Raw genomic sequence first — 22,863 nt, forward strand, 5'->3', positions numbered from 1 at the left:
AAGTGTCTCTCTGCATGCAACTTGGATAGCTGGCAAGTCTCAGTAAGACACATTTTCCTTTTGGCCTCCTCTCTTCACTTCTGGGTTTGCCATTCATATTTAAGGGTGCAGGAAAGGGGAGTAGGGGCAACTAAGAAAAGAGAGGCAGCCTGCAGAAGTCTAAAGAAACCAAACGGAAAGGAGGATACATTGTCAGAAAATGTAAAACCTGAAGAAACGTGCTTGGCTGCAGCATAAAAACAGATTTGGAAGGGGTGACAGGCTGACTACCATCCAGCGTCACATTGTCAGAGGAAGGGAAGAGACGTTAGGCAGGGGGCTGGGAGGGAGCAACCAGCTGCCCCATATGGTCAGCTCTTGGTAGGCAATTTGATTTTCATTTTCTCCACTGATTGTGCTCATCCCTATGGTATCTGAATGGAAAAACAATGGTGGAGATAATAGAGCAGGATTGCCCAGGGCGTTCTGAAGGGCTTGAGAGCCATTCATTCATAGATCAAATCTAGGCCAGCAAGGAAGCAGGTAATCTGCTGACTGTTTGCTGGCTTATATAAAGTGTTCCAGTGATATTTCACAAGTATCCACATAAAAATTGAAAAATTCACAACTTTCTCAGCATTCTCAGCAGATAGCTCTGCCTCCATGGCCTCTGATGATTCCACAGCCTCTTAGTACTAATGACTTAGCTCTACAAATAATACATTTAAGCATACAAGTCTATGCAGGCTCCAGGTGTAATTGTGGTTTATCCCAAAAATGGTTTGAGGCAGTGAAGAATAAAGTAAGGTGTGGGAAAGATCCCATGATTGTAGCTGCTCTGAGAATAAAAGAAGTCCTTCATTCTCTTCAGCTGTTAGTACAGTACCTTCCGTGAGCACAGACATAGAAGAATTAATTTAGATATTTGACCTTCCATTGTCTTCCATGTGTTTGCAGGATAATGAGTGACAATGGCAGCTTACTATATCCCATATTATATTGCAGTATGTCTTTATTTATTATTATTGTTATCATCATTTTAAAATAAATGAATTACATTTAATAGTGGAAAAAAGCATCATGCTATTATGAAATAGTCATCCTCAACTTGTCGTGTTATCTAACACTGCCTTTCCACCAGTTTTGGCCGAAGGCCACCAAACTAAAGGTTAACACATAGAGGTCTGAACATGTAAGTAAAAATCAACAACAAAAAATCTAGCCACTAAAAGCTATGTTGGTGAACATTTTTGGTGTCTCCTGCCAGATGCAAAAGAAAAGATGTTATAAAACCTCACTGGCATCACCCAGGAATCTAACAGTGCCAAACATGGCCCTCACAACTATAGTTCCGCATCATTTGTCTAGAGAAAAAGTCTTCTAAGAGTGACCAGATATCACAGTGGGGTTACAATCATTTGCCTTTTGGAACTCTCCAAGACATGACATTATGTTCATATAAGCATCAGGTAAAAACTACAAAGATAGAAAAAGTGTTTCCCATGTCTTATTCACAATGGAAATCCTCACTGGTACTGCAGTTCACCGAGGGATGTCTGAACAACACCTGGTGAGACAACATAGATGAGGAGTGGCCTTAAAGATCCATGCTGACCATTTTTCTTCCAGCTCTCTAGCTGGCACCCTGGTTCCTGCTCTGATATAGGTCTGGTAGACATTCCTGCATTGCAGTTAACTGCAACAGTTCTGAATTATGCTGGAAAAGGCTTCACAGCAGTGGGAGAGCCATGCAAGATGGTGACAATGGAAGAAACAGCAACTGAACCTGATGCTTGAAGGAACAGAAGGAAGGGTTCTGGGAATAGTGCTCAGATCCTCAGTGGTCACTTGCTGATGCTTGGGGGAACAGGCTGCCCAGGGAGGCTGTGGAGTAACTGTCCCTGGAGGTGTTCAAGAACCATGGCAATGCGGCACTGAGGGACGTGGTTAATGGGCACGGTGGGGATGGGCTGATGATTGGACTCGATGATCTTACAGGTCTTTTCCAACCCTAATGAATCTGTGATTCTGTGATTTCCCGTTTGGATAAAACACGACCTTTGCGCTCACAAAGCCCTCCTTCTACAAGGGCAGGCAGCATCCCCTTCCGCCAGCACGGCTCTCCCTGCAGGGTGGCTGCTGTGCTCCCTCCCGGTCGGTGCGTGTGTGCAGGAGCACGAGGCTGGAAGAGAGGCCAGCTCCTGTTAACGTGCAGGGCGGGCGATTCAAGTCTTTGTGTAGGAAGTTGACTCACCTCCTTCTGAACAAAAAAAATGTTCTTCAACACAATTGTAATTCCCTCTTTTTCACACAGAGTCAGGCAATGTATACAGAATCCTCCAGCTCGGTATTTCCTAAATAGTGGAAACGTGCTTGGAAAGTTTAGCTGTAAGAACCCGAGACTGCAACAAAACAGAGGGTTTGCCCTTTCGCTCCGGGTATCACGGATCCCTGCGGCTCAGCAGCGGGGCGGGAAAGGAGTGGAAAAGAGAGAAAAGCAAGTTGGGTTGGGGGAGGGGGACCGCGTGTTTGGGTTTTATTTAATAACGCCCCAGTAAGCAGCCGGGCACGGAGCGCAGCGCGTTGCGCGTCCCCGCGCCCTTCGGAGCCGAGTGCTCCACACGTGCGCGCGCCGTAGCTCGAAGCGTTGCATAAACTCCACGTCTGCTGAGCGCCTCGCTGGAACAAACACGCGGACGATTGGGAAAGCTGTTTGACAGCTCGCCCTCTCCTGCTCCTGCCGGTGGGCTTGGGTTATTTATTTTTAAGGAATTAAAAAAAAAAAAAAATCGCCCAAACCCGACACACAGCATTTTTAAATCACCGCCTCTTTTCTGCCAGGACCCTGTGACCCTCTATCGATTGCCATTAAAATGCTTTTCTTTCCCTTTGCCCCCTCTGCCGATCGGGTTTCAGAGCAGGCAGGATGTGCGCCAACCTTCCGGCACCAATGACTCAACCGGATCAAAGGGCCCGCGCTTTCATTACGGCGCAACGCGGCCCGGGCAGGATCCTCAGCGCAACATCCCCCCGTGCACGGCCATTAGCGTGGGGAAGAGGAATCCTTATTAGTTTTTATTTCTTTTTATTTTTTTTTTATTTATTTATTTATTTTTTTTGTGCAAACGTTCACTCTCTTGATTTTCGAGAGGGGAGCGGTGGGAGGGAAGGAGAACAAAAGAGGGATCTTTTTACCCGGGGATGACGTCAGGTTGATGTTACCCACAACTATTCACGCACCACGGCTGCGGACAGCCCAACCCCCCTGCTGCTCCGCGCACCGCACAGCCCCGCGCACCGCACAGCCCCGCGCACGCCGGGGCCGAGCAGGGAGCGCTGCCGACTGCGGGGTCACCTCGCTTGGGGCCCGCGGAGGGAGGGGGCAGAACAGGGAGAAGGCGGCGTCCCGAGAGCGCCGCTCGCTCCCCCACCCGCCAGAGGACGCGGCAGGAAAATACTCCCCCGCTCCCCTCAGTCCCCACCGGGGCCGCGCGTCCTCTGCGAGGGGCGGAGCTGCGACCGTTGGGCCCCCGCCCCCGCGCCTCTGAGCGCCGCTTCCCGCGACCGCTCCGGCCTGCGGCGGGGAGAGAGCGGCTCCGCCGAGGGAGCGGGCGGGCTGCGCGCAAATCCCGGCCTGGAGCCGACTGGTGCGCGGAGCGCCGCGACCCCGTGCCAGCCTGCAACTTCCCCAAGTTGCCGCACGGTCTGGCTGAGGGTCCCGCGGCTGCCCCGCTCCAGGCTCTAGCGTGGCGGCCGCTCTGCGTCGAGCACTTCACCCGTCTGCAGAGACGCCCGGTTAGAAGAGCTTTATAGGTACAGAACTAATTTGTAGAATCATGGAGTATGGCAAGCTGAAAGGATCCACAAGGATCACCAAATCCAACCCTTGGCTCCACACAGGAGCACCCAAAATCCAAACCCTATGTCTTAGAATGCTATCGACATGCTCCTTGAACTCTGGCACTTGGGCCTATGACCATTATCCTGGGCAGCCTGTTCCAGGCCCACCACCCTCAGGAGAAAAATTCCCTAACCCCAAACCTGACTCCCCCCTGACACAGGAACAGGGCAGTCTAGATGAAGAGCTGCTGTTTGTTCTGCACCAGAGGTCCAGTTGCACCCCAGAACCCTGGGGCTTCAGGTCAGCAGAGTGCCTGCCTACCCCCTCAGGCACTGTGGAAACCACTGCTGTCCGGGCTTACTTCACTGTCAAGCCTCCAGCTCCTCCCTGAAAATGTATGCAGACCTTCTACATGCCATTAAACTCGCCTGAGCCTGCCGAGGCATGGGTCCTGCACAAGCAAGCTGGTAGATTGGACAGAGCTACGGGCCTGTCTGTGTTTTGCTTGCGTGATTTCACATGAGCCAGCCAGAAGCTGTCCATCTGGTGGTCACCAGTATCGCTTGCCATTACCTTTCCTGGGATTTCAATGAAACATGAAAGATGTTTTACTGAGAGCCATATTCTCTGCAATATGTATCTTCTCTTACATATTAAATTTAATCCACTAATTGACAAGTACACATCTTGTTTGGAGTCCTGCCCATTTCTGACATTGAGCATGTGGCTCATTTTGAACAAGGTGTAGCTGTGCTTTAGGCCAGTGTGCAATTTTTATTCATTTAATAGCTGAACCTTTTGTAACACAATATTCTCAGTTCTTGAGATTTTATTGCAATGCTGATTTTATCTGGTAGGAATTCTGTAACGCTCCCATTCCACAAGTCAGGTAAGAATTTTGGTTTTCATCTGAGAGGTAAAAAAATCTGTTTCTGGTCCGCTTACTTGCAGCAAAAACTTAAAATGTGTGCTGTAGTGGCTCCGGCATCATAAGGAAAAGAAAGAACATAAATGTATTACTACATTGGTATTATTGGTACTGGTATTGGCATTGGTACATTACTACAGTGGTACTATTTTCTTTTAGCTCTCTTAATACTTCTGTCCCTAGTTCTTTATAACTGAGCAATACTTAATATAAGATAGGGGTAAATAGACTTATGCAGCTCCTTGTTTGTCTCCGTGGTTGTCTCCAGTATATTTTCAGGTGAGACAAATAAGGATTATTACATATTACACTTACAACTGTGACACATACAGAGTCACGGTGTTTTTCTCCACAAAATCAGGGCGTGTTTCTATTCTTTCATTGTTTTGAGGGAGTGCAGTTCTGGTAGCTGAGTGTAAGGTTCTATCTGAATGATTACATTTCTTTAAAAATAAGTCATTTATGATTTTTACAGGTTAGTATCTCAGCAGAAGGCTGAGAGAGAAGTTGTATTAGGAGAAGTGCCTTTTTCTCTGACTGTATGTAGCTTGCAGTAGCTTTTCAGTTTGCTGTGGGTGAACTCTTCAGCAGTTTTTCAGCCCCTCTTTTTCTCAGATGCTTCCGTACAGAATCTACAAGTGGAAGAGACAATGGTTGACTTGGTCATATCTTAGTTCTCCACCATCAGCAGATAGGCTGTTATATCTTTCCATATCTATAAAGCAAATCTTCCTGTGTTTTCTTACCAAGAGAACATTTGCCTGTCCCCTAATCATTTTGACTCCTCGCCTTGTCACAGCCAGGCTGACATTCCCATCTACCCTCACACCCATACACATACTGTTCGTCTTTCAGAAAATACTTGTCGTGCAGTTTGAGAGGAGTGGCTGTTCTTTATCAAGGGTCTGCACAGCTGCAATCATAACCTAGAGCACGGTTCTATTGAGTGCTTGAGCCTCTCTGCAGTTCTGTTCCCATTTCCCACTACTCTATGCCCCCCTTGTTTGGCTGTCTGCAACATGCACCTCACACAGGCTCCAAGTTTTATGGCAGAACTGGAGGAAAGGGTAAGTTCACTCCATTGCTGCCATAGTAACACTTTCCATAGATGCAGCCTACAATCCTTGCGAGTCTTCCAATTTTCCATGGCAGCCTTGTTTTTCAGAGGCTTCGTCTAACCCAGGAATAAGCACATTGCAAAATACGTAAATTGCTATTCAGTAAAATATGCCCTTATCATGTACAAAAACGGCTGTGCTTTCAATGAGCAGAAGGCTACGCGTAAGTGCTGTGAAGTTCATTTAAGAGCTGAACAAAAGGAAGAGGTGGAGAAGGTTCATGTAGTTTCTGCTTAAGGAAGGCTCTGTCCTATTAAATCAGCCAAAATACTTATAAAGCAAAAATCTCGTTTGAGTTCTCATGTACTGTTAAAGCAGAACAGAAAAAATTACCCTTTGGTCTTTCTGCTGCCTGTTTCCTGAAGATACATGGTTCTTCTGAGGCCCCATACTTGGACACCTGTGAAAGTAGGGAGTATGAAAGAAAACATTTTGGTTTGCTGACCCGCTGTACCAAGACAAATTATCAAATTCAGTGAGATCTTGAATTTTGAGAATGTTCAGGTGTTACTTGTCTTTGTTTGCTTTAATAGAGCTTACTAAGTCATACATTCGTATGAGAAATATCTAGAGTTTGAAATAATGCACACAGAAGGGGGGACTAAAATATCGTGAGCCAAAAATGGTTTTGTGGAACAGAAAGACGGAGAAGGAAAAAAAAAATTCTCATGGAGCCATATAAGCTATACTATCAAAGTCAATAGAGCATCTCCTATTGCCTGAAGCGGCACCGGATTTAGGCACTGACACTGCTGTCAATGTGTAGCCTCAGACAGTACTGCATTCAGCAGTAGTGTGTACTTTATAATGCCGATGTAGATATTCAGTTCCCAGATTCAATTTTATGACCCATATTTCTGTTCTGATTTTCCTTCGAGTTGAGCAATGCAAAGAGAGTGGATAGTTCCTCCTTTCTCTAATCTGCACCACACTTGGCTTGTGCAGAAGCCACAGTTTTATTCTATAGGTACAGCTGAAGTTTATCTGTCTTTTAACCAAAGTTGCTTCCACTGGAACATTTCTTAATGGAAGCACTTCTATCACATTTAAGTTGGTTAAGTTATTTGACAGCTTAAATTTTGAGCTAAGCATAGTAGGAACATTTTCAACATACTTTATCTTGCCTGTTTCTAACCCTTCAGCATGAGAGATTTCTTTTTCTCTCACTCAGACCTTCTAGATCAGTGGTTTGCTCAAGAGCAGGAGGCATCACTCCAGCTGGAGAATCCAGTGCCACTGCAGTCAAGTTAACTGGGAGGGCAGTTGTTCTGCATCCTCATACACCACTTGTATGTGGGATGTCTAATGAAACGGGGTGCTAATGTAAATGATAAAGGAGCTTTGTTTTTTAGTGTCCAGATTCAACTCATTCATCAACATGATGCATTTTATTATCCTCATCAGCTCTTGCTTTTCCTGAGGGGAAAAAAATGCCAAATCTCATTTTATAGAAGTCAGAATTCCTTCTAATTAGCAGTTCTCATGTTTAGCCACTGCTGTGAAAGATTTTCACTGTACATTTATGTGCTGAGGAACACATCTGCCACACCAGTAGCCTCTTTTTGTCTGAGATTAAAAGGATCCACCTGTAAGTCCTGGACTGACAGACATGCTCCTGAAGGAGATATTGCTCTTTCAAGTTATCCCCAAGGGCTGTATCCAACCACAGCATACTGTGGATGGTACAACATTTTCTTGTACATTGCAGCTTTGCCAGTATTTGAATACAAGCCATAATTCAGCAGGAGCATAAATAACTTCCATTCAGAGAGATAGATGCTGTGGTAGCAGGCCAAATTGTAAGCCTTGTCAGTGCTTGCATTTTCACTTTATCAGCCATGCAGCATAATATGATGCTCCTTATTTAAATCTTCCATGCAGATGTCATACGGGTTAATTGACAAGGCACTGGATATGATCGTATGTGTAACAGTGTAGCATCCATTGATTCTTGGGATAGTGTGGATGTGGATGTACTGATCAGAGAGTTATGATTTTCAGCAGTAAGAGATTAAAGAGTCTGTGGGTCAAAATGTAAATTTAAGCTCTGAGGAGTAAGCATTAGTTTATATGCCAGCTTAGATTGATACAACAATTCTTTGCAGGAATGAAGCACGACTGGCTGTAAAAGACTTGTCCTTTTACCTGAATTGTTTTAGAATAGCATAATTTTATGCTGAGTTAGCAGCATGCTGTTAAGAGTCAGTACCAATGTAAACACAGAGAATGACAGCTTTGTGTTGGTCATTGTCATGCAGCATTTCACACTTGCTGAAATCATTTCGTGTTCACCCAGGTTGCTTTGGCTTTCTCAGTCTATTAGCAAAGACTAAGAGAAGGGCAGCACCAAAAAGGAGATGAAACTCCCAGCTCTCCAGATACTATCTCAGGGATGGCATTCCTGTTGAACCAGAATTGTATATCAGCGCTTCCTAATTTCAGCTAATGTAATGCAAATTCATTTGCTGTTTCACTTTTTTTCTCTGAAGTTCATAGTTATGTTGCTGAACTTTTATATGAACTTTTGCCACACTAAGTCAGAGAAGCAAGAAAAGGAAAGAGAAAAGCTGAGGAAAGTTTTTATAAAAGAGGACATGGGGAAAGACTATAATGAGATGAGAATTAGGAAGGAGAAATAGGAGACGTCAAGAGCAAATGATTAAGGAAGAAAGGGAACAGTATATCACAGGATACGCAAGATCAAAAAGAGGCAGATAATAACAAGTATAAAGTAGAATAGGGAAAATTAATACAGAAGATGGAAAAAATAAGAAACGTTTTTCATTTCTCACAGGAATATTTTAGGTTCATCTGTAGCAATCATACTTGCTGCAATTCCCTGTGTTTGGCTCATACCTCAGAAGTGCACCTCTACATAATGACTTTCCCCTTTTCGTTTTGGCACCTAGCTTGCTCTCGTATAGGTCCAAGCCTCTTGAGGTCACTGAGGAGAATTGCTTTCTAATAAAGCTCCTCCATACCAGAGTTCAAAAGCTCTCCCACATTATAGTGCACAATGAAAACTGACACCATCAAATGGCTTTACTTACCCTCTATTTTTTTTATGTTATACACTTTTTTAGCATCTCCATATCTGACTTTCTGCTGAATATTGAACATATGGTGCGAAAAAGTAAGCTATAACCAAACATATGTGTATATAAACCAAATACACAGCAAAGAGTTTTGTAAGATTTTTTGTTGGTGGTGGTGGTGGTTGGGTTTTTTTCTAATTGTGTGAGAATAAGCAGATGTGAGAGCTCCCTCTATTATGAACATTTATATGAGCTGTGTGGTCAGAGGTGCTTAGCAGTGAATTTGGCTCAGGGCAGGGGAACAACAGCAGCAATGCGAGGGGTGATTTACTCCTGTTAACACTTTTCAGAATTGGCAATAAAATCAGTTCAGTGCTCTTAAGACAGGAAGGGCTGTATTTTAAGCAAAATATGGAAGATGTGTTACCAATCTGAAATGCAAGTGAGTGAAAAACTGTTTATTATTAATACTTTTAAAATTCCATATTATATTTCCAGCAAGTGAATGGTAATGAAAAGGCTGCTCCCTGTTCCTAGAAACGATTACATTTCTTTGCCCTTCTGGTTTGGCTGCTTTTAGGCTATTGCTTATGTAAAACAGAACATCTCCTAAACCGTCATTTACTAAACAGAATCTCTGGATTCCGATCGCATGCCACACAAGGAGGTAAATTGTATTCTGTTTAAGGAGCTTTAAATGTGAACATAATGGAAGGAGGATATGCACCAAGACAAAGTCACACCTCTAGAAATAACAGAGTTGGGAAGTTTGAGATCGCTTAAATTTGAATTTTCATAGGTGAAATGTAGAATTCCAACTTGAAAAAAATCAACTTTCATTAGCCCCACAGGTATATATTTCTGCTATCTGAATTTTGCTCTTCTTTCTTAGTAAACCCATGTGACAGAGTTTGTTGAACAAGCAGGACAGCTCAGCCCTGAAATGCAGGCAGTGATAAGTCATGACCACATCCAGCTGTGCTATCAGTAAGATAGGTTGCTCAGATGCATGACTATAACTCTGACATGTGAGCACGTAGGATGCATGGGATAGGCCTTAAGGAGGCTTACAGAAACATAGGTAAATCTGTGCTTTTGTGAGAGTTGCATCTTCGGGCTGTAGACTGGCTCCATTCAAAAAGCATGCTTTATTAGGTGGTGATAGTCATCCGTTGATGTATCACAAAGTACACACAAGCCATAGCATTTGTATGCTGCATATTATTTATGGACAGAAGCAGTCTTCTGTGATAGCCAGTAGCTTTGAGGAGTAACCAGTTTAGGCACAGGAAATAAACCAAAATTTGTAAGTGCAGTTCTTGCTCCTATGGGCATAGATATTTCATCTTTTCAGTTATATTAGAACTGCTGAGAATAACTATAGTTGTTGCAGTGCAGGAATGACTGCGAGGAATCACTGCAGTGAAGTTTGACCCTTGGTGATGCATTAGAGTTAGAAATGCAAGACCAAGCGAGAGAAAATCCATGGACACTAGTAGCATGTGAGGATGGATGCAACATTAAACTCTTGGACAAGGTTATTTGAATTATGGTAAATTATTCCAAATTAAGGGATGAAAGGGGAAGTTTGCTTTACATCCTGTGCTCTGGGAGTTGGTAAAGAATCCAACTCATTCCAACCTAATACATACAGGCTCCTCACTAGGCGTGTGCACCAAGCACGTAGAATCACTGTGTGTTTGCCCAGCTGCAAGATGTGTGGAGCTCTGCCTGCTAATTGAGGGCGCAGGGACAGCAATAACTTGCTCCAGAGAATTTGTAACAGCATCCCTCTGTTCACAAGTCATGATGGTTGTAGCATGTATTCTGAGGCTACACTCCTGGCATTGCTTGATGGCCATGTGGAAAGCTGTAGCATGCAAGCTCTGAATGTCATAGCAGAGAACTTCCTCTTTCAAGAAGTTGTTTCTTTTCTGGAATTCTCCACTGGGATGCGCGAGAAAAAGCCAGGAGGACTGGGTAGGAGCAAAGGAGTAACTTTTCTCAGAAATTATGAGGTAATTGTCTTTTCTCTCTGGAACCAGACATAGAAGTCCCTGGCAGACAGAAAGCCTTCGTGTGAAAGAGTAATTTTTATAGGGGAAAAAAAAATCAGCTGAAAAAAATGGAACCAGTAAAAGATGCTTCTCCTGAGGAACTCTGTGCAAACGTGCTTAGCTGCTAAGCACTCAGAAACCAACCACACACTTGTCCAGAATCCTGTTGTGAGGGGGACAGCAGGCTGCCCAGCCTGTCTGTGGAGGAGGTTGGAAGGGGGGGAGCTGGGGTTTTCCCATGAGTGATTTGCAAAATCCAAAGGGAGCCCTATTTATATGGTGGGGGCTAGATGCCCAGTTAGATAGAATTTAGATAGAATGCAGTGTTTTGTGCGGTGCCATGTCACACAGAATATATCCTTCCTAGAGATCTGTGCCTGGTACCTGCATTGTTTTCCTCATTCATCATACACCAGGCATGCATTAGTGACAGCACCATAGGAAATGTATTCTTCATGCTAAATTGCATATATCTACCTGTCAGAAGCCCACATGTTGCCCCAATAAGGGCCAAGGCTTAACTGCCTCTCAGTAGTCTGGTGCAGAATCACATATTACACAACTACCCTCTGTGTTCAAATGAGCCAATACCTCAGATAGTAGCTGTTGAAAACCAGGATGGCAGCTGTCTCTGAATATAATCACTACTGAAGACATACTGCCAGGGCTTCCGTGTCCTGCTAGCACAGCTAGGGGCAGAGCTCTCAAATATTTCTAAAGCTAGATATGCAAATGCATCTGGAATGAAGCCTTTTACAGTTCTGCTCTCATTAACCTGATTTGCATATGTAAATGACCTCTTGCCACATGATAATGAGGTCTGCTCATGCAGAGATGTTCAGCATATAAGGAGAGGGTTTTCAGTGACAATCACAGCATTTAGGGACAGGACAGGGACAGGACCAAGAAAAAGGTAGAGGCAGGATTCAGGGATAATAGGGTAGAGAAGTAGGAAGAGAAGAAAATCAAATGTTGCAGATGCCTCCTCTGAATGCCAAAAGCATCAGCAGTTCTAGTGCCTCAGCCTTTATTGGAGCCATTTCATAGAGGTGCCTGAGAAATGGCAGCAGTTGGAGGATGCTGACAATTAGGCAGTGACCTGTGGCATGGAGCTACCCAGAAGATTGCTGTGTGGCTGTCCTGGGCCAGCCTGTGGTCTAGCATTTACTGTATGGTTTAAGGAAACAATCACTTCCAGCTAATCCTGAGAGCACCACCACAAAGAATGGAGAGCTGGGCACATGGTGGTGGTCATTCCTCATGATAATGCTGCTCAGATTTTCACCATAACTGTGCCTCACTTGGTGCATTTGGTAGCAAGACAAAACTTCTCTCCAGTTACTCTCCATAGATACTCTGCCACTTTTAGAGAAGTGACTGTTCATCTCCTGAGTGCCTTATTCGCCATGTTTAAATCTCGGTTCCTGGTTCTGTTACAGGACACAGCTGCTGACAATTGCTGCCTTAAGGCTTTCCAAAATCTATCTGACTACACACCATCTTCACCCAGCTCAGAAAAAGTACCGATCAGTTCCACCCAGTTCTGTCAGGTAGGAATACAGTTGTTGTTTCAAGGGAGAAATGACTGTGGAGGCCAGGTCTCCTGATAGTCAGCTGGGAGCCCATAGGTTTGATGGTCAGTATCTGCTGTTGCCTAAAACAAAAATTGTGGGCTGCTTCAGGATTTGCTTGCATAACAGCTTTCATATGTCTGGTCAACTGACTGCTAGTTCTTGATAGTTGTACTATGGAAGGTGAATGTGGTTGGTTCCTTTTTGTCACTGGAAAATTAGAAAAAATAGTAGGTGGGATCAAATGAACAGGGACCTGTTCATAGTTGGGAAGTAACCAAACTGAGGTTAAAACAAGTCTAGTGTGGATGCTCATCACAGTCAATAAACAAGAAGCTGTGTTCCCACCTTGGTAAATAAGCCAAAATTAACATTAAGTTAAAATAAGAGTGATGGTAAGGCAACTAGGATATTAAATTAATTTAGGAAGTTGAATTCAAGTCTGTAGAGGAAAGTAGTTCATTTCACAGTTACTTCTGGTTCACTCCTGCTATTGTCAAAAGGAAGATAATGTATTTGAGAGGCAGAGAAACCTGACACGCTTGTATTTCATTACTTGTCCACTGCTGGCAGAACACATGCAGTATGAGTACCAGTAATAGTTAACTTAAAAGCACTAAAAGCTGATTGTCAAACATGCCCCATACTTTCTGCATATCAGTAGGCAGTTCTTGGAGTGGCCACTGGCCCAAACCCAACTCATCTGTGTTCCACCAGTCACAGAGCAATAATTACAAAGGGAATAGATGGTGTAATCTCTCCCCATCCTGTCCACCAGCTTAAACATGAGGCAAAATCTTTCTGTGTTCACAAAGTCAGTATTGTATTTCCCAGTCAGTAACACCATCCAGACTCATGTATGTCTATTCCTAAGAAGCCTCCAGGTCTAGTTGCTAATTTTCTAATGTTACATCCCAAAGCCCTCTCAACATTGAGTGTTCAGCTTTTAACAAAAGCAACAGTATTGCCTATCTATGCTAATATTAATTTGCTTGGTGATTGCGAGGAAAGATTAATGTTCAGAATGACCTACAAATGAGAAGTGTCTGAACAGCGTAGTCTGGACCTGGTGGCTTATTCGTATAAATAAATCAGAAGGATCTGGCAGAGCACACAGGGTCCTTTGAGTGTTTCTATATAGCCTGTCTGAGCAGCAAGCCCTTAACCACACATTCAAACAACCTCTGGGAGCACTCAGTCAATTTGGGCAACTAACAACCTGTCCTAAAACTGAGCCTTCAAGCATTTGCCATTCAAAAAAGGCTGCCAGCTAACTATGCCAAGAGTTCATGGAAATTCTCTTACTTATAAGGTGGCATCTTTAGAACACCTTTTCTTTATTTCAGTTATTTAGTAGACAAAGTGTTTTTTGGTTTTTTTCCTTGCTTGTAGGGATTTTAATCAGACAAGTTTTATGGGGCTATTTCAAGAGAAGGCATTTAATTAATTCCAGACCTTCCTCCTGCTCTGCTTTTGTTCATCTACATACCTGTCTGTAACAACTGAGGTAAAAATCCTACGAGACTTCTAAGAAGCTTGGTTCATCTTTCATTAGATCAAGGCAGAACTGAACCATATTCTCACATAGCTAGACATTTTCTGAACTAGGCTTTTCCCAGTCTCACCGGGGTATGCATGTGAGCTGAAAGCTTCACAATGCATTAAGATTGCATGAGGGCCTAATTCTGTTCTCTCATACACTTCCTTGAATCTCCAGTGCTCAGTGCCTCTGTTTCATCGTCACTTCAGTGAGAATGCTTCTCAGAAGGGCTCCAAGAAGCCAAGCTCCATTGAATGGACCATCCAAAAACTGATGTTCTAGACGTGAAGTTTGTGATTTTTATCTTCAACAGACAAAAGGTTAGTCTCATGACTTCACTCCTATTAGATAAGTGTTTTGGACACAGGAAAGACATTTTGGCTTACACTAAAAACTTTTCATCCAAATGTGCACTTCTCTCTGTTTAAAAAGAAAAAAAAAAGAAGAAAGCATTTGAGGGATCTTACTTTGTATTAAATGGTCAATGTCTCTTCATGATTTTGGCAGGACTAGGTTTCATCTGGTACTTCTGTACAAGCTCATGCAAGAAGGCACAGAATTCTTACCTTCTTTATCTGTCCTACATTAGAATACAATTGCAAACTTCATACCAGCTCAGAACAGGACCTGAGCATCTTGCAGACCAGGGCTCATCTTGGATTTGTGTTCAGCATGTTATTGGAAGAGCACACAAGACAAAAAAAAAAAAAAAAAAAAAAAAAATTATGTTGTAGAATCAGTGCCCTGCCCCCACAAAGAGCTGTAGGCACCTCAGTTTCTCCTTTTCTTGTCAGAAGCAAACAACAGTTTCATCACCAGAAGAAATAAATGCTGTGGTTTTAAGTAAAATAGCTGATGAGAAACTGAGTATATGGAAGAGTTCTTAATTAACTAATTAAACAAATAAGGGTAGATGATTGCATGATACAAGACGATGAACAGAACAGAAAAAGTAAGTCAGGAATTTCTGTTCTCCCTATATCATGACTAAAGAAAAAATGACTTGCAGTGAAGTTCACAGGTGAGGAATTCAAAGCTAATGAGGAAATGGTGTCAGATAACCGGCAATTAGCTAGTAAAGACTTTCACTCCTGGACACCCCCAATGCCAAGAATTTATCAAGTTTAGCATCAAGACTAAACTATCCAGAATTTTCGTATGTAGAGATAATAACAAAGAGAATTAAACTTTGATTCTGGCTTTAATCCAGTTTTAACTATGAAGGTGAACTTCTTTAGCTTTTTCACCCTCCTTTGAGCTATTTGGGAACAGCCTGAGACAGGTCATTGAACCAGATAGATAGGGTCCACTGTGGTGATTCTTGTACTCTTACAGTCCCAGAAAAATTTCCTTTGTATTCATTTTGGGGTGCAGGACAGCATTCCATCCTAGAGACATTTACAGTCCAGGTTTGCTCTAAGGGCTGCAGCCCCTTATAAATGAACACAGCAATAAATAGAGTTTCTCAGCAGCCATAGGAGACACCCAGCTGGAGTAGGATTTGCCCCCTATAACAAATATCAGCTTTCTTAGACAGATTTTCAGAGGCATCCTTATTACCTGTCTTGGAAAATGGGCCATCTGTCTGTTGATCTCTAAGCCCCTGGGATCCTCCTCATGTCACCAGGAGCTCAAAGATCTGAGGTCTCATTATTGCTGCTGTTCCATCAGAGTAGATTTGCTGCAAATGCACATTTTTTCTACACCTTACATATTATTCCAGACATTCAAAACCAACTCTCTCAAGCTGACCCAAGTGTATTATGGTGCATTTAAATCTGATGTAAATCATAAATTTGCCGAGGACAAGCTGCTTTATATTTTCAATAAACTTTTGGTTCATGTTCTTCAAGTGTGCTTTACAGCTTTACACACCTTCATCAAAACCAGATGATTTGATTCTTTTCCATATTCACAGTACAGTTTGGTTTTCTTGCATGTTTACAGCAGCTATTAAAACAGATGAAAGTCACCACGGCCTTCAGAAGGATCAAGGTAATCACATCCACCAGTAAAACACATTAATTTTCAGTCTCTTCTAGCAAGATACACAATAAGAGAATTGTCAAGAATCAAAACTATTGGATACGGTTGTATAACCCAGAGTGTGGGGATGGAGGGCTCTAACAGCTTGGTGGCATTTTTTGTGACAGAGGTGATGACAGAGACTGACTTCCTGTCAGAGTGGAATGAGAGCTACCTGGTGAAACTGACAGTACCAATGGCAGTTCAACTGGCCGTTAAATCCAGAGATTATTTTTATGTTCCTAAATAAATATACTTTCTTTTCTTCTTCCAGGCTTTGCAGCTCTGGGATTTACTCACATGCATCCTACCTGACATGAGATGCTGAAATGCAGTCACACAGTAAAGGAATCTTCATTCAGCATTAATATGAAAGGGTATATCTCAACCAAAACCAATGCAGTCTGCTTACAGCAAACCAGGTCTGGATTTTTCTTGAAGATTTTGAAAACATCGGCATCTATCAAAGAAGATACAGATCTCAGATTCTCTGTTGTAAGAACACAGTGTTGTTATGTACTGAAAATATAAACTCCCAAGTGATAGAGATTACAGACTGGAGACTACCAGTGCTTTTAAGCCTCTTCCAGCAAGAAATAAAAGAAGGCAGTTGTCAAGAATCCAAACTACTGGATACAATTACATCACCTGGAGCATAGAGATGTGAAGTTTTGATGATCTCATTACCTACTGGTATCCATTTGGAGTTACTTGCAGTAATACCTCACCATGACAACTTCCTTTGTTGGCAGAAATGAAAGTTGGGAGGAAATTTCATTTGAATATTAATTATTTCTTAAACAAATTCACTTAAGAAGAGAACTCTTACTCATACTGAATGGAACCGTTTGTAGTGCCTGTAGCTCTGGTGAAAGCTGAGACATTTAAGCTCTGTCTCTACTGAGAAGATGCTTCACATGATACGCCTTAAAGTCCTGTCTGTGTTAGCATTCAGACCAGAGACCTAGCTGAAGCATTCAGGCTTCTTTGGAAAGAGCACGTCTTCTTTGGAAACACAGGCATCAAAGCGACAGGAAGAGGAAGTGCCTGGTTCTTACCCAGATCCCGAGTCAGGATACAGTTGTAGGGCGCACCTGGCCCCGGCAAGAGGTATGCCACTTTTGGTATAGCTACTGTTAGAAGCCTGGCAGTTTTTTTGATGGTAGAAATCATAGTCCTGTACCCCATTTCCTCATCCCCTTTTCTGGAATATGACTGTATCCTCTCCTCTGCACTAGCGCTTCCAGTCATCTGATTGCTAACTCAATTGCTCAGGTCACTACATTCCATTTTTCCTTCTGGGTAAGCTCTCTGCCACCTTTGTGAGCTGGATGACTTGCTGACAGGAAAGATGAGCACAGCAGGGGCAACAGAGAGAGAGGACAGAGCAGGGAGCAGGAGAAAAGATGAATGGAGCAGGATTTTCCCTCTTGGCAGCTGCAAACTGCAGATCAGCTCAGCCAAAATATGAAACCTCACTCTCCCCAGTAGATGTGCTTTCTAGTTTTACTTACAACTACACACCTTTTAGTCTTTTCACCTTATGTACTTTTATAGAATGTTGTAACACAGCCACTTCATTTAAATCTAAAGGTGTTTCCCCTTCCTGAGCATGGTAAAGGCTTTGGAAAAACTTGTTCACAGAAGGGGAGGAAGAAATTTAAAAGAGCAAGAGAAGACATTGGCCCATAAAGAATCAAATTACAGATGGTCTCCTTTTCCAGCATTTTGGAAAAATAAGGTTTATTTAATAAAATTAAAAAAAAAAAAAAAAAAAAAGGGTTTAAACAGCCCCTAAGCATCTATTAACCTAAGTAATCAACACTTCCACAGCAGGTCCCCACAGGTCTTGCTGACCTTGGCAGCATTACAGGAGGGGGAGGGCACATTTTTCACACACCTCACTGTTCTTCTGCAGTTTCTCTAGTATGAGGGAAACTGAACAGGTCTTTCATTAACAGAAGACAAGCATGTCTTTCCTTTCCCTTGTCCCTTTTTTTTTCTTTTTAAATAATAAAGGTAATTTCTTGGGTTTTGTAATGCTTTCCAACTGAAAGAGTCTCAAATAACTTTGCAAGATATTTACAGGAATCTCATTACTCATCAGTGAAATATGGCTAGCTCTTCAGCTGAGCGATAACACTGTCTTCTTTACAGTGGTGTTACAATAAAATTAAGGACAGAAAGAGAATCTTGTAGCTATTTGAAGCTGCTGTGGATTTACAATAGCTGAGTTATATGAAGTGACCTACCCCAGAAATTTGATAGAACACTGCAGAAAATGCTCCAAGCTGACACAGGACTTTGAAAATTATCAGGAACCTGCTGAATTTGAAGAAATAGGAGAAAGGGTAATTACCATCAAGGAATCTCTGCTACATATTCCCATGAGTTGGTTTCTTTCCCTAGTTATCACCAGTTCGGGGGCCTTTACTTTTAACTCTTTTTTCCTTTTAAATCTTGTATTTCTATGTTGACCACTTTAAAAATTCAAAGCTCAAATTCTCCTTTGTTTTAATTTCGATTAAACTTCTGGTTTTAAGGAATCAAAACTCTTTACATAATCTCAAAGATGGGTGGCTTGTCCTAAGTATACACTAATTCAAGAAGACTCTCACTAATTGTGCAGCTGTTTCCAAGAAGGTAAATGTGAATTCCTAATTCACTAACATTTGATTGAACAACTTTTAGTTTCTTTGGTGCCGTTTCCTGCCATTACTCAAGTTGCTCAGAAAATATCTGTTACTCAAGTAACACTGTGGATGAAAATGATGGAATTTCTCCAACTGTGTTGCCTAAAATAAATGATAGTTCAACTATGGGCACCTGAGCCATAGCATATGACAGTCTTTTTTTAATTTTGTATTTGATGCTTTTGGTAAGCTTAACCAATTCAGTAGGACCCAGTGTGATGAACACTGGGTTGTTCTCTAAGTTGTCTATGTTGATCAGTTCTTGAGATATTTACTGTACCATACTATATCAACATATAGATCTTGTTCAGTAGAAGACAGTGCTGAAAAAAGTTTGAAGAAAGACAATTCAAAACAAGCTACATCTCAGTAAAAAATTAAGCACTGTTAAAACACAGCGGCCAACAGGGAACCCAACAGAAGCACAAGACTGCAGATGGACTGCAGGAGTTTCAAGAGGGACTCTTGCTAGAACAGCAGCCATTGGGGCTCTTCAACCTGACACAAGCAGCCACAGGCTCTTCTAGTTATGTTAGTTTAGCATGCAGTGTGTCAGGCTCTAGTCTTGTGACTAAATGAAAGTATTCATTGCTGACCATGAAGCCATGTTTTTTATGTCCAGCAACTTTACAGAGCAGCTCAAACACTGCATATGTCATCTAGTTTTGCTCTCCACTGTGACTTCTCTTCCGAAGTCCTTGACCATGCACACAGTTTGTGTAAGAAGTTTGCCAAAAATTTGTTTTATTTGCATAGTTAAATTTAACTTTGTCAGTGTAATGTAATATCCTAAGTAAAATCCAGCCTGCTCTAGAAAAATAATCTGCGCTTTCTTAGAGTTTATGGCAATAAACCGGCAAGGGAGTGGTCAGTACAGCACAATGACCATCTTTTATAACTCTAAGGTGAATTTGTGCCTTTCTGTATCCTCCTGAATGCATCTTTGAAGACGAGTTCTGTAAAATACTAGTAAAGTCTTTGCTTTAGGCATCACCAATGTCATGCATATAAACAACTATCTGTACCTTTTACTTCACAGAAGGCTTAAAAAAGATGGAGCCTCAGTTGTGAGCTGCAATACTGGTCAGCAGAAGACTTCTCTCCAGAATTCCTATTTGCGTTCCTAGGCCACGCAGGATTCATTCATGCTTCCAATAAAACTTAGAAACATCCGTAGCCCTAGTTTCAGAAAATAGTTGCTTAACTCTATCTCTGTCACAGAACAGGAAACAATTAGTGTGGATCAGTGATATGGAAAAGCTCTACTAATCTTCAAATTTACTCTGATGATTTCTTGGAAAGATACTTTGCAGAACAAGAAATATACATGTACCTCAAAAAAACTTTAAATTGAAAGACTTCATAAAACATCCTATTTCGGCAGCTTTCTTTTGATGTTGGCAGAAAAATATAAACAGCCATGCACATACAGGGGAAGGAAGAGACCACACTACAGTTTGGGGGAGTTCAATTAATCATTCACAGTTTTATCATAAAGTAATGCAATTTTGTAGACTTTCATTCCTTACCAACGTTACAGAGTGTTTGTTGCAAGACCATCTTTCTAGTTTCAAGGCATGCTTCAGGTAGATTTCTGTAACAATGTAAAAGGTGAAAATGTATTTTTCTCTTATTCACATGTAAGCGCAAAATCAGCTTTTCTCTCAAGCACCACAGATAATCATGAACAGCTCAAAATCTCATAAACGCACATGGGTTGTACATTTCAAGAAAAGCTAAAGTGAGGGAGAGATAAATGAGTGAGAGAGAAATGTTTTATGTTGCTTGTTTTTTATTTTATTGCTAGAAACTGCTGTCTCTTTACATTTGCTTCTCCTGGAAAAGAGGTTGCACTCAGTGGCTAAATCTGTCCTCTCAAGGGAGCACACATTACTACTGCAGCAGCAGAGGTGGAGGCAGCCCAGGCCCAGAGTAAGTCTCAGCCAGTAATCACTGGCCCTTTTCTTGATGATAAGAATGCAGTTCCATGTATTCTTGGTTTATTGCTATCCCATAACAAGAGAAAGGGAAAAAAATAAGTGAAGTTACAAGAACTGAATGACTAATTATGATTTAGCATATAAAGCCAAGATTGAAATTAATTACCTGCTTAAAGATTTGCTCAGATCTATGCAGCAGTGCTCATGCTAACTTCTTGCACTGTTTTAACCTTCTTTGCTCTGCTTTAGTACTGATTCCAGGCCTGTAGCTCTGGAGTTTCCATAGTATTTTTTCATTAGAATTTGGAGACAGCACACTTTTTTTCCTAGTACAGAAAATTCCATCTGTCTCAGTACTTTAATTATGATGTACTGTTTTTTCTGTTCACCTTTCCTGCCATGATAGATATTTGACATAGAGGAGAAGTAGGACACTGAGTAAGTAATTTAGAGATGGCTTTGGATCCTTCCAGCTTCCTTTATCATATAGAGCAATATATTTAATTAGTTCATAATAAGAGGCCTTAGTACAGCCTTCATTATTGTTTGCCAACTGTCCGCATGAGGAAGAGTACCTTCATGCTGCTGCTTCCGGGATCTATCAGCCCACAGGCCACAACCTATTATTCAGAGGCCTATGTGTATGAACTGGTTCTCCTCTCTCTCTTCCCTGGAAACTAGAATGTAAAGGCATTTGTGTTTTCCCCAGAACTTCCTTCAGATGAGTATTTCCCAATTGAGAAAAGCCCCAAAAACATTAAAGACAGAGCTACCTTATATCCATGGAGCTCTACTGCAGAGACGAAGAAAGGAATACAGTTCTGAAAAGTACAGAATCTGAGCAACTGGCCCAGAACGAAAAAGAAAATTTTAAGGTGAGTTGCAGAGACAGATTCTACTGGAAGCATCCAAATAATTTCATTTAGCTACAAATGCTGTGGCATTTAATCAGAATATGACATAAATAATAGACTAGCCTTTGCTCAGTCATGAACAAATGTTGTCATCAGATGTGTGCTCAGGGACACATAATACACCTGAACATCACCCCAGATTTGGAGACAAAAGTCTGATAAGGTTTCAGAGCTTTGGTTGAGATGTTTATGTGGATTACTTTTATTTACAAGTCTTTCAGTCTTGTTTTGTTTTGTGCTGGAGTGATCAAAAATACCTTGCAATTTGCTATTCTCATCGTGTGTTAGTAGTTGAGCCCCCATTATTAGGTAGAACTGGAGAGTGACTAAAATAATAATACAAAATCTGGATTAAACAAAAATCCCTCCAAGGACAGCGGGTAGAATAGGTGGGCAGGTCTAACAGATACTGACTGTTAGAACTCAGTATGCTGTCTCTTCTACTATCTAGTTTCATCACTCTCTTGAAATGAGTCTAGCTAGCTGTAGCAATTGTTGGGCAGCATATCCCACAAGTATATAAGTCACAGCTATTTAACATGTGCATTCTCCAGGAGTCGGGACAGGATTTGCATGGGTAAAGTGCAATCTATGTCACACACTCCAGCTAATGACCTAAAGGACTGTGATCTCAGAACAGAAGAAGGGAAAATTAATCTTCACTACAGTTGTTCCATTTCTCAAACTTCTTTTCAGCAAAGATACAAATTGTGCCAAATATCTATCAGTTTTATGATGACAAGACCATCAAACTTGTTTCATTAAACACCCTCCCCCCCTCTTACAACTGTCTAAACAAGATTTTTCCATTTAGTACCCTATCAATCCAGAGTTATGATTATTCAGGAACTGAGGGGATCTCTTGTATTTAAATATTAATGTTTGTGTAGTTATTAAAGTATTTGATGATTTGTCCAGGGGCACTGTAAAATTAAATATAGCATGTCATTTATGGTAATACAGAGGAGAATAATAAAAAATCTTTTTCATTCTGGTTTTGTGTCTGGCTCTGCATGTTACTTTTATTGCTTATTTGGTGTCTTAGGGTATTGTGTGTTTTTAAACCCCTTTTAAGTGTAGGATTTCAGAGCATGTTGTTAGGAGCGTATAAAAGATTATCTCCCAAGTTATGACTTTGTGTTGTCGTGTGTGAGCTGTTGTCTGACAGTTATACTGCTACAGGGGAAGACAGTTTTCCAAAAAATACTTACCATGTACTGTG

General features: G+C 41.8%; 1 long non-coding RNA gene across 3 annotated transcripts; it reads left to right on the forward strand.

Annotated features, from left to right (window-relative positions):
• Positions 1-2,886: 2,886 nt before the first annotated feature.
• Positions 2,887-22,603, forward strand: LOC104909752 (uncharacterized). Of its 3 annotated transcripts, XR_002112170.3 has the most exons (6): positions 2,887-3,792; positions 12,398-12,508; positions 14,247-14,389; positions 16,369-17,204; positions 19,827-20,719; positions 21,437-22,603. It is a non-coding gene; the product is annotated as an uncharacterized LOC104909752 (long non-coding RNA). The 3 variants fall into 3 exon arrangements; XR_014881352.1 differs by having other exon boundaries at positions 19,827-22,603; XR_014881353.1 differs by lacking the exon at positions 12,398-12,508 and having other exon boundaries at positions 2,889-3,792; positions 19,827-22,603.
• Positions 22,604-22,863: the final 260 nt, after the last annotated feature.

The sequence above is a fragment of the Meleagris gallopavo genome, chromosome 2 (genome assembly GCF_905368555.1).
Source record: "Meleagris gallopavo chromosome 2, MGAL_WU_HG_1.1, whole genome shotgun sequence".
Classification (NCBI taxonomy): Eukaryota; Metazoa; Chordata; class Aves; order Galliformes; family Phasianidae; genus Meleagris; species Meleagris gallopavo.